Source organism: Ochotona princeps, chromosome 1 (genome assembly GCF_030435755.1).
Source record: "Ochotona princeps isolate mOchPri1 chromosome 1, mOchPri1.hap1, whole genome shotgun sequence".
NCBI classification, from domain to species: Eukaryota; Metazoa; Chordata; class Mammalia; order Lagomorpha; family Ochotonidae; genus Ochotona; species Ochotona princeps.
This window is the reverse complement of record NC_080832.1, coordinates 54,619,703-54,633,035: the sequence shown is the minus strand read 5'-3', so window position 1 is coordinate 54,633,035 and position 13,333 is coordinate 54,619,703. Positions and strand designations below refer to the sequence as shown.

Below are 13,333 nucleotides of genomic sequence, written 5' to 3'. Positions count from 1 at the left end.
AAAACCCAGAATTTGCACCAATGACAATATGGCAAAGCAGCCCCCATACGGCATGTTGGTGCTACAGATGTGGCCTAACTCATTACGCTGCAGCACCAGCCCCAACACTGAAATAATCATTTTATTCATACCCACAGGGGAATGGAGATTATGATCATTAAATCCGGATGCCACTGAGGTGTGTGGGATTGCTAACACCTCAGAGAATAAGAATCTAATTTTAAAATAATATGCAAAATTAGAAGAACAGATCATCAAAGCAAGATGATAGTCACTGGGGACAAATGCAAAATAATACACTCCAAATCCTGCAGGGGGAAAACCAGCTTGACGCCGGGCAACGAAGCAGTGTCCAGAAGGCGAGTGCGGAGGGCTCAGGAGGAGGCACAGTTCTAATTTAGGACAACTGATCACTGCTTGTGTGATTAGCACTCTGCTTTTTAAAACACTTCTTAGTCCACATCAAACTCAGAGCGACACAGAGACAGGGAGAGACATACACAGACAGACTGATCTTCCATGTAGTTTTTCATTGGCCAAATGGCCACCATAGCTGAGCCAGGGATAAGACAGGAGTCAAGCACTCAACCTAGGTCTCCCACATGGCTGACAGAAACTCAAGTATTTGAGCCATTGTTTTTTATTTCCCATGTGCACAGGCAGGGAGCTGGATCAGAAATTGAGCAGCCGGGGCTGTAACTGGTGCTCTGATATGGGATGAAGGAGCGTCCAAGTGATGGTTTAATCCACTGTACCAAGACGCCTATCCCTAGAATTCACTTTTAATATAAAATTTATGCCTATAAAAGTCTCTATGCCTTATTATAGACAGAAATTGATAACTGATTATTTTTCCATTATTTATAATCACGTTAGTAATTATATTTTAAAGAGGATTTGAAAACAAGCATGTAGTTTCAACAACTGACTTAAATAGACTAAGGAGAATCTAATGTTGTTGCCAGAAAAAACATCTGCATGAAATACTGTTGGCATATAATTGGTTTTATATCTCTCTCTTTTTTTTTTAAAGATTTATTCATTTTATTACAGCCAGATATACAGCCAGAGGAGGAGAGACAGAGAGGAAGATCTTCCGTCCGATGATTCACTGCCCAAGTGAGCCGCAACGGGCTGGTGCTGCGCCAATCCGAAGCCGGGAACCAGGAACCTCTTCCAGGTCTCCCATGCGGGTGCAGGGTCCCAATGCATTGGGCCGTCATCAACTGCCTTCCCAGGCCACAAGCAGGGAACTGGATGGGAAGTGGAGCTGCCGGGATTAGAACCGGCGCCCACATGGGATCCTGGGGCTTTCAAGCCGAGGACTTTAGCCGCTAGGCCACGCCACCGGGCCTTATATCTCTCTTTAAAAAAATTTTTTTAATAAAAGATTTATTTTACTCTTATTGCAAAGGCAGATATACAGAGAGGAGGAGAGACAGAGAGGAAGATCTTCCATCCTATGGTTCACTCCCCAAGCAGCTGCAATGACCAGAGCTGAGCCAATCCAAAGCCAGGAGCCAGGAACTTCCTCCAGGTCGGCCATGTGGGTGCAGGGTCCCAAGGCTTTGGACCATCTTTGACTGCTTTGTCAGGCCACAAGCATGGAGCTGGATAGCAAGTGAGGCCTCCGGGAGTAGAACCTGCGCCCATATGGGATCCCGGCACGCTACATCATAGTGCCGGCCAAATTTCTCTATTTTTTTTTAAGAGAAATAGGCAGTAGGGAGTTTTTTTTTTTTTTTTTTTTTAAGGTTTATTTTTATTACAAAGTCAGATATACAGAGAGGAGGAGAGACAGAGAGGAAGATCTTCCGTCCGATGATTCACTCCCCAAGTGAGCTGCAACGGGCCGGTGCGCGCCAATCCGATGCCAGGAACCTGGAACCTCTTCCAGGTCTCCCATGTGGGTGCAGGGTCCTAAAGCATTGGGCCGTCCTCAACTGCTTTCCCAGGCCACAAGCAGGGAGCTGGATGTGAAGTGGAGCTGCCGGGATTAGAACCGGCGCCCATATGGGATCCCGGGGCGTTCAAGGCGAGGACTTTAGCCACTAGACCACGCCGCCGGGCCTTTTTTTTTTTTAAACATAACTGCCTGGGGTAGATTTCGTTCTCTTTTTTTTTTTGAAAAGATTTTTATGTATTTACTTGAGAAGCAGAGACGGAGGGATGCTCCATCCATTGGTTCATCTATTGGTTCACTCCTCAAATGCTACCCACAGTGTGGCTAGGCAAAGTCAAAGCCCGGAGGCAGAAACCCAAGCTGAGTCTCTCATACGAGTGGCAGAACCCAGGCACTTGAGCCATCACCTGTCACCTCCCAGAGTGTGCATTAGTAGGAAGCTGGACTCAGGAGGGCAGGTGGGACTCAAACTTAGGTGCTCTGATAGATGCAGGGGTGACAAGTGGCACCTTAACTGCTGTGCCAAAACCCCACCTGTAGGGCGAGGGGGGGGGGTTTAGAACTTCGTGGTGGCAGTTGCAGCAGATGTTCCTGGGGCCTCTCCTCACTGGCAGGCCACCAGCCTGATGCCCACAAGGCCTGCTCGGCAGCCTAGGTTTCTTCAGTCATCCTCTGATCCTTCAATGACTCTTTAGGACCCAGCACAAACATCCACAGAGTTCAAAATTTACATTTTCCAATTGCGCATTTCTGCCTGCTAATGTATAAGTAAGCAATTCTCGAGGAACCTGCAATTAAATTCTGGTTATGTTCATGACAAGTATGATTCCAGACTACTTGTCAATTCTTACTCACTTAGGTTATACTCTGAAAAAAGTTCCACTTCCAAGGAAAGGGTATAAAGCATTTCTTTTTCAAAACATGCTAAAATGTTATCACTGCAGAGCCTTTATTTGTAGTTTTACATATTGCCTTCCAGTTTTTATGGGGTATATAAAATTTTACATAGTTGTGCCCATATAACAATTGCATTTGCATTTTGTTCCCCTTTAAATTCTGCTATAAACAAATTCCTAGTTGCACCAGTAGCGCTTTATTTAGTAAGAAACGGGAGGGTTAGTGTACCCATCCAATCTCCAGTGTTCTCGCTAAAACAGCAATCCCAAAGGTGAAGCCCTCTTTGGGAGGCTGGAGGAAGCAGGATGCTTCGCCTCAACAGTGACCATGTGTGGCGTATTTTACCAAAGGAGGTAATGTACGGTTCTCGGGTAGGCGAGGCAGCATCTGCCCAAGAAGGGGGTACTGGGAAGAGAAAACACAGCAACATCTGTTCTCTCAATGTGCCAACGTGAGAGTCTCCGAGCCAGTTAGCTAGGGTTATGGGAAAGAACGAGCAGCTCGAACTGTCTGCCAAAACAAAATAAATAAATAAATGCAGGAGTCTGGCTTTGTCTGAGAAAGGAGAACAATAATGCTAACCAAAGAAATGTCCACACTCAAGGTTTTAAAAGGAATAGACTCTTGGATTTTATAGGGAGCAAAATGGCTATAGCAGCTACGTTTAATACCAAGAAGAGATGACCAGAAGGGCAAGCACAGGAGCAGAGACAACCACGAGAGGGGAAAGGTCCTTCTCTCTCTTTTTTCTTCTTACAGGAGAGTGGTGATATATGAGTATGCATATGCAAATGTCTATGGGCATGACCACTGGCTGGTGGGAAAAGAATTTAAATGTGTACCCTATGGAAATGTATTTCATAATAAAACAAAATGTGTGAGGACGTCTGGGGGTGGGGAGGACAGAGGAGGGCAGCAGCTGCTGGGAGCTGATGCTTGAAAGGCCAAGGAGGGCAGGGCCAGGACTGGCGGCTCAGGAACCCTTGGCAAAGTCAGGTAAAATGACAGCAAAGGCCCCCCCTCCTTCTAAGAAAATGCCTCATGCATTCAGCCAGAGAAAGAGATGCTTAAAGAATTGCTATCTGGGGCCCGGCGGCGTGGTCTAGCAGCTAAAGTCCTCGCCTTGAAAGCCCCGGAAACCATATGGGCGCCGGTTCTAATCTCGGCAGCTCCACTTCCCATCCAGCTCCATGCTTGTGGCCTGGGAAAGCAGTCAAGGACGGCCCAAAGCTTTGGGACCCTGCACCCGTGTGGGAGACCCGGAAGAAGTTCCTGGTCCCGGCATCGGATTGGCGCGCACCGGCCCGTTGCGGCTCACTTGGGGAGTGAAACATCGGATGGAAGATCTTCCTCTCTGTATATCCAGCTTTCCAATAATAATAATAAAATCTTTAAAAAAAAAAATAGAATTGCTATCTGCCAAGAGCTTTCTTTCCTGAGTACAGAACCTTGATTCTCTGTGCTTACCATGAACCCTGTAAGAGGATGTTAAGGAAAACACAAAATTCACTTTGCTCTTCCGAGTCTTGGGGCAAAATCTATGAAATGTGTAGTACAGACCAGAGATAAATACAATGCACACAAGCGTAAGCCATCATTGTGTCCCAATCAGCATGCATACCAAAGCCTGTTGTAAAAGCACAGCCCTAGGCACTGGGTGCAAGAATGCAGAGGAGGCCGGCCCTACAGTGCTGAACAAGGTCTGTACGGATCCTGTGATATTCACTCATCTTTGAGTATCTCAAGCCAATTGTTAAAAAGAAATGATAGAAAAGTCTGTGTCTCTATGATGGAGATATTTAAACAAGCATTTTGAATATTAAAAATGAAGACTGTACAAAGTTGAACCATAGGTGCCATGTTTTGCCTGAAGTGGCAGAAATACCATCTGCCACCGTCTTCTAGCAGCATGCCTGTTTCAAGTAGCAGTGGGCTCCACTACAGGCAGACGCTTAGCTCCAGCTGGGAAAAACACACAGACGTTGCGAGAGGTTTTTCTAAGCCAGGAGTCAATATATTCATTTTCTTTTGGACATTCACGTTAGTTACCATAGCAAACCAAGTGTGAATGTGGTCTGAGTGGCTTCTCCACCAGTCCCCACCCATGCATATCCAAGATTCCCTGCAATTCAATAGGTGGCACTCTTCTCTAGCTCCAAACTCCATCCACTGGGCTTACCCTGGGGGCCGAAAGCCCAAGGAACATGCTACGGTCTGAGAGACACGCACACACCCTGGGCGACAGACCATCACTGTAATTAATGCACCATGCATAAGAGCAAAACTGTTAGCATCAGTTTTTCTGGCTACAATTAGCTTCTGGGAATTACTTTCTGTCTAATAAAGCTTGTGCAGTTTTAACGAGGTCAGCAAGATGTTCCTTGTTTTCCCAGCTTGGGAATGACCAAGGTGCAACTGCCTCACGTGGTGAAATGGCTTCTCTTTCTCTCTCTCTCCCTACCTTCAGGGGTGAGTTTAGTAGGGGGCAGAGGGATTCTAGCTTCTGGGATGATTACTTTCAGAATTAGGGGGAGCTGTTTAATGAATGAACAGCTGTCAAGTGTGTTTGGTATCTCAGGATGAGAGGCACTACTGCAGTAGAAAGCTTCCATATCCAGGCTCTACCTCAACAGCAACTCAATTAAAAGGTAATTCAATTTCTTATCTGAGTGTTTGAGGACCAGGCCACTGTTGTGCTGAACGTGACAAACACCCAGTAGATCCAGCTGGGATAGGGTTTGAAACGATAGCTTCTTCCCTGCTCTGCCCTGCTTTCCCGCTAGGCAGGTCGACAGTGTGAGTATGATGGCAAATGAAGCCACAGAGTGCATGACCAAAATGATGCTCTGAGGTTTCTTGAAATCTGACTTTTTTTTCCCAGACAAAAGGTGGCTTTTGGGAAACTATTCATTGCTTGGAAATAACGAGATGCTCAGTTACAAACGCATTTCACAAGAGTTTCTTGAGACAGTCACAGAGTTTCTGAAACACTGTTTTACCGATAAGCCCAGCAGAGGAGGCCTGGGCACTCTGGTTAGAGTGTCACGGGCAGCGAGACTACAGGAAGCAGAGATGAGAGGCCCTGGGTCATGATGTGTTCCTGAGTGCCTGCAACAGCCATCATAGAGGATAACACTGAGAGCTATGCCCCACAGACATCTCCATGTTACTTGATAGATGAAGGTCTCATTTTTCCCCCTATTTTCTGTGGGTGTAAGCCTGTGTACAAATGACAGGGTCTCAATTAATTAGCTCAATCAGTCTAGACAAGGTGGTTTAGGTCTTTATCAGAAGAGCCCTACAAGTTCAAGGGTTGGGGATGGGTCTTGGTTTTTGGGCATGAGCACTATGGGATGGTAACTCTGGGCAACACGGACATGGATTGTATCTATCTTACGTAGTCAATACATCCTTAAAGTGGCTAATGGGAATCCACAGTATTTGATCGCAGACCTCTCACAGCCTTCTGCACTTCTGATGTGATACGGACGCAACAGTCCTGTCAGCCACTCCTATGTGTGAACCCGTGCTGGGAGGGAGATGCAGTCACTGGTGAGGCTACTGGGGCTCCTACCTTTCAAGATTCTTACATCTCAGAAGAAAGAAGCCAATAAACCCTGATCTTATTGGACCATGCATGTGATAAGAGGGAAGGTAGAAGAGCGCAAGGGGTGGTAGCATCTGGAAACAAGGAGGTTTGCGTCCAGGCCCTGGCCGTCTTGTTCACGGCAGACATCTTAGCACCGGCATGGTGTTCTGGATGTAGTAAACAGTAAACAGATGCCAGCTGGGTGGATGAAGGCTGAGTCTGTGCTGGCACTGCAGCAGACTTGAGTGGCCTATTAAGCTGTTGCTTGTGATGTCTGCGTCCAATATGGAGGGCCAGTTTGAGTCCAGGCTGCTGGACTTGCCATCCAGCTTTCTGTTAATGTACCTGGAGGTAGCTGATACTGGCTTAAGTCCTCGGGCCTCTACCACCCACAATGTAGAGCGAAATGGAGTTCCTGGATTCTGGCTTTGACCTGGCCCCACCCTGCCTGTGGTGGCCATCTAGAGAGTGAAGCAGAGGAAGCTGTTGACTCTCAAGACAATGAAAATAAGCCTTAAAGAAAGTCTCTTCCTATTTGGAATGTGCCTAGGAGAGTGAACAGCATAATGCTCCATGGCTCACTTAGTGCTGAACCAACCGAGGGAGGACAAAAGACAGATGGTCTGATTTTGCAGTGAGTCGGTGACAGAGCCATGCTTGGTCCAGGGGTGCTCTTAACCTGTGCACTGGAGTTTTTCTCTTTTCCACTTTCCTATGCTTCCACAATTAGCAACCCTAGATGCATCCTTTGAGTTATAAATAAGCAACCAATTTATCCCCTAACTGGTTCACTCGTGTATTAGCTTGCTTCCAACACCACAGTGACACCCATCCTTTCTCTGCAGACTGGCTTACTACAAGCTTCCTAAGCAGTTTTTTACTACCTGCTGAAACCTTCACCCTAGTTCAAAAGCTTTCTTTCTCTCTCTTCATTGAGATCACAGCCCAGATATCATATTTTACTGATGCAATTTACATATTCCCAATTTACTTCAGATGTCTTCTATTTCATCTTTTAATTGTTTAAAGAATTTGAAAATTTAATTGAAGGGCAAAGTTTTACAGAGAGAGAAAGAGAATCTTCCATCTGTGGGCTCCTTTTCCAAATGGCTGCATAGCCAGGCCAAAGTCAGAAGCCTAGAACTTCCTCCAGTTCTCTCACATGAGTACAGTGGCCCAGCACTTGCGCTGTCTTCCTCTACTTTCCTTACAAAGATTTTTTAAAAATTTTTTATTCTTACTACAAAGTCAGATATACAGAGAGGAGGAGAGACAGAGAGGAAGATCTTCCATCCGAAGATTCACTCCCCAAGTGACCACAACGGCTGGTGCTGCACCGATCCGAAGCCAGGTACCAGGAACTTTTTTCCAGGTCTCCCATGTGGGTGCAGGATCCCAAAGCTTTGGGCCGTCCTCGACTGCTTTCCCAGGCCACAAGCAGGGAGCTGGATGGGAAGTGGAATTGCCAGGATTAGAACCGGCGCCCATATGGGATCCCGGGGCTTTCAAGGCGAGGACTTTAGCCACTAGACCACGCTGCCGGGCCCTCTTCCTCTACTTTCCCAGGAGCATTAGCAGGGAGCGGGATCGGAAGTGGAGTAGCTAGATCTTTGACTGGTGCCCATATGGGATGCCAGCACCACAGCTGGTAGTTTAATTTGTTGTGCCACAGCACTGGTCTCCTTCTATTTTCTTTTCTTTTTAATTAAAAGGCAGTTATAGAGAGGAGACACACATATAGAATCTCCCATCTGGTAGTTTACTTCCTAAAAAGCCAACACTGGAGCTGAATTGGTCCAGAGTCAGAAGCCAGGAGCTTCCTATGGGTCTTCCACAAGGATGCGCAGGGGCCCAGGGACTTGAGCCATTCTCTGCTACTTTCCCAGCCCATAATTAGGGACCTAGATCAGAAGTTGAGCAGTTGACTCGAACTGGTGCTCATATGGGATGCTGGTGCAATAGGTAGGCGGATGCTTAGCCTACAGTACCATAGCACCAACCTTCTTACTTGCTCACTCACTTACTCAACAATTAACCAAGTACCAAGCGCTGTTTGAGGTGTCAGGTATACAAACAAGAGTCAGACACTATCCTGGGAGAACTCACAATTTATGATCTTTCTGTAAACTGATCATGTACACATCTTGAGCTGAGAGCACTTATTCCAGCTCAGGACTTCCTACAGGAGGTGAAACTAAACTAAGCTTCCTTTGAGGATGAGTGGGCAGAGGGGGCCAGGAAAAGGGGGAAGGGCATTCCCAACAGTGGGCACAGCAAGAGGATGGTAAGTGATTCCCTATCACGGTCGTGGGTGCTGCTGGAGCAGAGGGTGGTGACGAAGCTGATCTCTCCAGGAGGCATGATCACTACTCCAGGAACGCTGGCCCAAGCAAGCCCTGCAGGTGCTACACAAACAACAGGGAGCCACTGGAGGGCACTGAGCTGGAGAAGCTGATACCTTGTGATCTGTGATGTAGTTAGACATTCTGGCTGGGAAGGTCTGCATGGACAAGAGAGGCAAGGAGCCTGGGCTTTATAATGGTTCAGATGAAGGGACCAGGCATGAGAACAATGGGAGAGAGGCCATGAGGAGGGGCTCTGGTTTGGAAAACGGCAGGGTACAAAGCAGGTGTGATTGGGCCCGGCGGTGTGGCCTAGCGGCTAAAGTCCTCGCCTTGAAAGCCCCGGGATCCCATATGGGCGCCGGTTCTAATCCCGGCAGCTCCACTTCCCATCCAGCTCCCTGCTTGTGGTCTGGGAAAGCAGTTGAGGAAGGCCCAATGCATTGGGACCCTGCACCCGCGTGGGAGACCTGGAAGAGGTTCCTGGCTCTCCTGGCTTCGGATCGGCGCGCACCGGCCCGTTGCGGCTCACTTGGGGGGTGAAACATCGGACGGAAGATCTTCCTCTCTGTCTCTCCTCCTCTGTGTATATCTGGCTGTAATAAAATGAATAAATCTTTAAAAAAAAAAAACAAAAAAAACGCCCCCAAAAAAACAAAGCAGGTGTGATCTGCCCACAGAACACAGGGGGAGGGAGGTGCTGCAGTTTCTCACCCGGCGAGTGCTTTAGAGTCAACAGTGGCAGCAACAGGACAGAGACTAGGTCAACAGGCCAAGCCACAGAGCTGAGATGAATGTTAACATGAAGAATGGATGGATGGATGCTGGATGGGGAAGTGCCAGTGGTGGCTCATGCATGGCTACAAATGCATCCACTGCTCTGGTGTGGGATACATTAGCAGGGGCGGCTATGTATTCGACTGCTCCAAGCTTTTCAGCCAACTTGGCTGTGAACCCAAAACTGCTCTAAAATATAAGGTAATTGGAAAACCACAGAGACAGGCAGGAGAGTTCTGGCTTGAGTTGAAGACGCACTCGGCTCGTATGCCTACTGCAGACCCTAAGGTAGGTCCAGAGTGTGTGCTTAGTTATGGCATGGGGTTCAGCAAACATGCACTGCAGAGCGACAAGTCTGGGAGCCTTCAGCTTAGCCGTGCCTCTGCTTCCCAGTTTACTCTCGAAGGAGGCTAAAGACTGTGCATCATACAGAAGGAGACACTGCATTTCGAGAAAGGCAAAGAGAGCCGTGGATGCGCAAACTGGGTCACCACCAGGCATGCACCAATCCAGATCGGCACAGGATTTTGTGGGTTTCCACTGTTCTGCTGCGAGCAGAGTCTTTCTGGGTCACATTTCTTCCTCCTCGTCTCTGGAGTACAGGTGTCCTAACGCCCGCTACCTCCTCCTTCCTAGATTTTCCTGATTGCTGCATCAATCAGCTGGCTGGCATGCTTCTGTACAGCCAAGCAGCTGTGTGCATGCCACACACCTGCTACATATTCTACTTGCTCCTGAGAGGAAAACAGAATGTGACCCAACTGTGCTCCCAAGCCTGCAGTGACACTCAAGATGTTGGCTTCTGCAGTCTCTGTCACGATGATCCGGGGAGACTTTTTTCAAACCCCTCCAGCTTGCCCCCTGCCCTGCTCTCTGCATCAGGGAATTCTGATCTTAGTGAAAGAGGCTATAAGGCATTAGTACCCAGGCACGTGTGTTTTCAAAAGCTGCACAGGTGATGTGAACTCTCTCCTTTAGGAGTTTGAGCGAGTCCTGTACGGTGCTTCTCAGATATTATCTGATTGGGCTGGAAGTCCACTTCTGTGTCCAAGCCACAGGCTTATATTCAACAATGCTTAGTGACCTTGGTTATTTTTCTTTATAGCGTGTACCAGCATCTAACATTAAATTATACATTATGGGTTCGGGCTTTGGGGTTGGGGGCAATTGCAGCTCCCTGCAGTGTGGCGGTTGTGGGGGGTGCCCCTGCTGGGTCGGACCCAATGCTGGGGACTCAAGCAAAAGACACTGCCAGAAGGCAGTGAATGAGTCCCTGGCCTTGGGCAGCCAGTGCACCAAGTGGTGCCAGGCTTTGCCTGCTGGCCGCCTGGCGGTGAACTCTGGGGTTTTTAAGATACGTAGTTGCTGACTGGGGACACCCATGACTAAGGCCAGTTTTAGTGTAGGTGAGATGAATTTTGGATGATTCGCAGTGACAGGGTCATGAAAGTTTCAGGCATGCATGGGGACTGAGACCAGATGGTTTGGAGGGAAGTATCCAGAAGATAATTTGGGTTAGACAGATTCACCAGCCCAATTAGGAATCCAGAGATGGGCTGGTAGCATACAACATCACTGAGGGCCACACACCAGTCCACACCAAAGCTATGGATGGGGGCCTGTTTGGCAGGGTTAGGTACCATTGCCCGACTGGGCGGTCACATTTGGCAGGGTCAAGACTCTATCCAGCACGCGAGAGAACTTGGTCTGGGGGTAGACTCTGTGGGGTTGTGTGGGCCCAATCCTGTGGTAATACAAGTCCCCCTGGTTAGCTCGCAAGCTGGGGTTGCGATGGACTAAGCTAGGTGTGACCATGGCACCTGCCACCACTCACGGGTAAATGAACCCACAACAGTCTGGGCAGGTCAAGGCAGCAGCATCCAAATATGCATCCTAAAACAGGATGTGGGGTGGGCCGCGCTGCCACTGGAAGGGGGCAGAATGGGCAGGGCCGAGCAAACCTTAACTCACAAGAAACAACAGAAATCAGGTTGGAGTACAGGTCATGTCAAGTAGGCCCTTGCACCTACTGATCTGTGTGAGACAGGGATGCTAAGCCACAGCATCTAAGGCAGGGGCCAGGACAGGTGAGGGGCTCTGCCAAGCTGAGTCAGAGCAACCACTGGCCTTCACGTGATCTAAGGCTGGGAATAGGCCCAGTTGGGGAGTTAAGGGGACACCCTAGCTGGGTTGAGTTTCCCATCAAGGAGCGCATGGGCTGCAATGGGGGCTACGTTCTAATCAGGATACGGCACAAGTGTGGACTAGGACTGGAAGCACCAAACTGGCCTAGACTCCAACACCATCTTGTGCTCTGGAGGACCAGGGGAGATGTGTGACAGACTAGGCTAGGTCTCAGCCTTTACTTTACCATGTGTGAGTTATATGTGGGTATGGACAAGCCGTTGCTGGGTTGAAACATCCAACAGTAAGAACCAGATTGGGTTGAAGGCCAGTCAGGAAAAGCCACTGTTCCTGCTAGGACAGGAGGTGAACTGAGTAGGGCTGGCTCATGGACCCACTGGTATGCGCGAAATCTGGTACTGGGAGAGGTTCTGATGGAAGAGCCTGGGCATCTTCTCTAGCAGGACACAGTCCCTGCAGGTAAGTGCAAGAAGCATGAAAGGAAACAGCCCAGAATAGGCCATGGAAAGTTCCCCACTGGCATACATTTGGCATAGATTGGGGGCAGACCAGGCTGAATCAGTTCTCGTCATCCACTGGCGAATCCAAGCACCAGAACAGAGTGTGGTTCGGGCCAGGTTCAGTTGTGACAAATACCAGTACACATTAAGGAATGCCAAGGTGAGATGAGCCGTACCAGATGTGGTTGCAGTGCTCCAACAGCACATGTGAAAACCAGGAGGAGGAGGCAGAGCCAACAGAGGAATGTGGGCTCCCCGTTGGACAACTACTTCCATTGGAAAGCGTGAGTTGGGATGGGAGCAGAACAGACTAGGCAGGGCTATAACACCTGTGGGCCTCATGTGAGCTAGATAAGGGAAGGGCCACGGTGGGCTGACTGTCCTGACTGGTGCAAGCAAAAATTAGAGTGGGTGAGGGTTGGTTGGGCTTAGCCACAGCATCAGCTGGCAGAGGCTGGCACTGGGAGCTAATTCTGTCAAGTCAAATGCCAGAACCACCTGGAGAGTGCACAATATGGGAGTGGGTGTGGCCTAGAAGGGAAATAGTGGGCACCTCCCTTGGGGTTACCACTCTGACTGAACAGCACGAAAACCAGGACAGGGGCAGGGGTGGCCAGATAGAAAGGCACCCAACATCATGTGTGTGGGTTGGATAGTAGGTTGGTTGGGTTGAACTAGGCTTCAATGCCCACTGACATGTACGAGAGCTAAATGGGATGTGGGACAGACTGAACAAGTCTGTGGTACAAACTGGCAAGCATAGAAACCAGGATAGGGGGCAGGCCTGGTACGGGTTATGGGGAGTATCCCCAACCAGGCTGCAGCTCCCACTGATTTGTATGAGGACCGAGTATGAAGTGGGAAGGGTTGAGTTGGACTATAATACCCGTTGGTTCACGAGGAAGACAGGGCTGGAAACAGAACTGACCCAGCAATTGCATAAGCTGTGCATAAGCTGACTGGTGTGATGGACGGTGTTGGAGTCTGTACTAGCAAACTCACGCAAGAACCAGGTCTGGGATCATCTCAGATGAAGTTTCTTTGGAAATCCCTTCAACCGAACTGCTGATCCTAGAACCCCAACCATAAAGAGACTATGTTTGGGGCCCGGCGGTGTGGCCTAGCGGCTAAAGTCCTCGCCTGAAAGCCCCAGGATCCCATATGGGTGCCGGTTCTAATC

General features: G+C 48.8%; 1 protein-coding gene across 2 annotated transcripts in view; it reads right to left on the bottom strand.

The window, feature by feature from the left end:
- PDSS2 (decaprenyl diphosphate synthase subunit 2) overlaps positions 1-13,333 on the bottom strand; it is a 275,263-nt gene that overhangs the window by 20,735 nt on the left and 241,195 nt on the right. The window lies entirely within an intron of this gene.